The 3655-nt window shown below is 35.1% G+C and overlaps 1 pseudogene; it reads right to left on the bottom strand.

The window, feature by feature from the left end:
- Positions 1-2948: 2948 nt before the first annotated feature.
- On the bottom strand, positions 2949-3067 carry LOC120608453 (uncharacterized; annotated as a pseudogene).
- Positions 3068-3655: the final 588 nt, after the last annotated feature.

Here is a 3655-nt window from a genome sequence, read left to right on the forward strand (position 1 = left end):
CTGAGTTTGTAGGGACCACTATGCTGGCCTCCCCTGAGCTTGTCAGGTTTAGTATGTGGCCCCTTTTTTGTCCACTGGCATCACTGGCTTTTGTAAATTAGACCTAAGACTAGAATCTTTAAATAGAATTGGAGGTATTAACTTAGTGTGATTTCGGAAGCAACAGAAAGGCATTCCATGCCTGCCACGCTCATCAATCCCTGAAATTTCATTAATTCCTTTGCTTCCTTTTTTACCTACTGAGAAACTTATAACTTTAGTAGGAGGGTACACCATTAGGCTTTATTAGTCATTTAATCTGCAGTGTGAATAAATTTATCAGAAAAAAAAATTTTCTGATCCTTACGGAGTATAGTATAAGAGAAATGAAGGAACTGAGGTCTGACTACAGACAGTACTTCAAATTTCACATAGGGCCAGCGTTGTAAAAGCCAAGTGGAAGGAGATTTGCCTTTGGGTAGTGAACACACAATGCAATATACAGATCATGTATTATTGAATTGTACACTTGAAACCTACATAATTTTATTAACCAATGTTACACCAATAAATTTAATTAAAAATAAATAAATAAAGTGAAAAAACAATCCACAGAATGGGAGAAAAAAACTGCAAATCACATATCTGTTAAGGGTCTGGTATTTAGAATATATAAAGAACACAACTCAACAACAAAAGAACAAAACCCAATTAAAACAATAGGCAAAAGACTTAGATATTGCTCTAAAAAAGAAGTTATTCAAATGGCCAATAAGCACATTAAGAATGCTTAACATTTCTAATCATCAGGGAAATGCAAGTCAAAAGCATAATGAGATACCACTTTACATACACTAAGCTATAATAAAAAAATAGAAACTAACAATGAGTTGGCAAGAATTGCAGAAATTGGAATTCTCATGCATTGCTGTTGGGAATGTAAAACAGTTCAGCTGCAATTGAAAACAGTTTGTAGATTCCTCAGAAAGTTAAATATAGAATTACTATGTAGCACAACAATTCTATTCCTGTGTATATGCACAAAAGAATTGAAAGCAGATGTTTAAATAAAACCTTGTACACAAATGTTCACAGCAGCACTATTAAGAATAGCTGTAACAGCAAAAAGGTCTAAACAGCCCAAATGTCCATCAACTGAAGAATGGGTAAACAAGATGTGGTATATCCATATAATGCAATATTATACAGCTATAAAAAGGAATGATATATGAATACATGCTACGACATAGATGCACCTTGAAAACAATATGGTAAGTAAAAAAAGCCAGTCACAAAGATTACATACTGTATGATTCCCTTTACATGAAACATCAGTTCATAGAGACAGAAAGCAGATTAGTGGTCACCAGGGGCTGAGGTGAACGGAAAATAGGAAATAACTGCTTAAAGGGCTTGAGGCTTCCTCATGGAGTGATGAAAATGTTCTGGAACTAGATAGTGGTGATGGTTACACAATGTTGTAAACATACTAAAACCATTAAATGATGGTTAAAAAGAAAAGCTACTTTCAGATGTTTAAAATGATGAATTTTATGTATATGAATTTTACCTAAATAAAAAGATAACATAAGTCACATAGAAACTCCATGTACCTTTTGGTTAATGGTAGTAGGTAAACCCAATCTTTGCAAGTGACTATTCATGGCAAGACAATCCTGTGTTATGGGTGATATGCAGAGAGCGTGTTACCAGCCCTGTTTCTGCAAAGCTTAGTTAGGCAACAGAGCTTCAAAAATATAACTCTTTTTATTCTTCCTGCTGTAGCGTCAGGCTGCAACATAGGAATTAGAACTAGAGTGAAGGAATATGGGCAAGGGAAACGGATTTTTAACAAAAGAAACATAAAAGCTCTGAAGAATGAAAGCCTGTGCCATTGGTATTTGTCACAGTTGAGGGAAGTGCCAGGAACTAGACCAAGCCAAGCAGAAAACACCTTGTTGTCTACCCTTGAAACAAATGCTTTCTTTTCTGCCATCTCTAGCCAGCTATACATACATATATCTTATAATCTGAAAAGTTATTTCAGATTTGTCCAGACATTAGAAAGATTCAGTGGTTGATTTCCCCCTTTTCTCCTTTTCTAGTCATGGTTGAAACATTTTCTTTTAATTGGGAAAAAAATAGAATTCAGTGCTGAATCAGAGAAAGTTCATTGCAAGTGCTTTGACTAAATTTGGTGATGTAGCTAGTGGTTCCATAATTTAATCTTTGCCACAGTTAAAGGCACTGTATAAAAGGGTTGTATTTTTTTTCCCAAGAAAATTCATTTGGCTGGACCACAATGAGTTGTGTCAAGGGTTTGGTGGTTGTATGGACTAATCAATTTCTCTCTTTCATTGCTTCAAACTGCCCTCTACGCAGTCATCTTGAAAATAGTACCAGGTGAGTTGATTGTTGAGGTAGGAAAAATATGTTTAAATCTTAATGATTTAATTGTCATCCTTGTATGTTAAGAAAAACCTAAATTTCCAGGCAGCAATTATGAGGTACTTGATGTATTTATGGTAAATGAATGATTCAGGCTATGAAGAAGAAAGACATGAAGGATGTTGCAAGTTCTGCATCAGGGATAAAATTATTTTCCCCCAAATAAGTCTGGTACTTTGGTCCACTTCTGGCATAAATACATCTGAATAACAATGGAACCAATTTACAGTTGAGATTACAATGTATCTGATGGAAGTTGAAAAAAAATGGCATGCAAACGTTGGTTTAAGAGATCATCCATGTTGGGAAAGTTCCCTGAATCATTTCAGTTCAAAGAACAATTAAAAGTATCTTTTCACCATGAAGAATGGAAAAATAGATATGTAAATAATCTAATTTTACAGATAAAGTGAAAAGAATTCCATCTCGTGACACAATTTTTTTATTATTATTTTATTTATTTTATTTTTTTAGGTGCAAGGACCTTGTCAGCTTACAAACCCTTATTTTTTATTTTTTTACGCCTACAGCACCTGGTCTTCCTAGGTGGTCTCCCATCCAAGTACTAAACAGGCCCAACCCTGCTTAACTTCTGAGATCAGACAGGATTGGGCTTATTCAGGGTGGTATGGCCATAAACTGGTGACATAATTTTTAAAATACCTTAAGTCCTCTCTCAAAGGAATAATCCTCAATCAGGTGTTCCCAAGTTATTCAGGATTATTGAGAATACAAAACCATTTTCAAAAATCTTTGATGTACTTTACTGTTTGCCAGTGAGATTTACTTAGCCGTAAATTTTCTTACTCTTACTGCAATGACCCAGCCTGCAGCTTTCAGGGACAAAGGCCCCTTTCCTGGACATGAAGCAAAAGCCTTGGTGGGAAACTGTGTGATTCCGGATTCTGCTGTTGGTTTCCATTAAAGCTGTGGCGAGTTGTTTTAGCTCTGGGCCCAGTAGATGGTTCTGGTTATGCAATTACTGGAACTCTAGTTTTTTCATCAACAAAACAGTCTTCAAATTTACTCTTCCTTCTCAATTCTGCATTCATGGGACTTAACAGATTCTTTCTGACTGCTAATGTAAGTTCTATACTTTTACAATAATTCTCAGGCTGTATTCTCATTAACATTTCCATTAAATCATTACCTACTGGAGATCAAAAAGATCATTTGTACTTTTTATAACTGTGTTTATGGATACATCCTCCATTTTTCTCTGAATTGC

The sequence above is a fragment of the Pteropus medius genome, unplaced genomic scaffold (genome assembly GCF_902729225.1).
Source record: "Pteropus medius unplaced genomic scaffold, Ma_sr-lr_union100, whole genome shotgun sequence".
Taxonomy (NCBI): Eukaryota; Metazoa; Chordata; class Mammalia; order Chiroptera; family Pteropodidae; genus Pteropus; species Pteropus medius.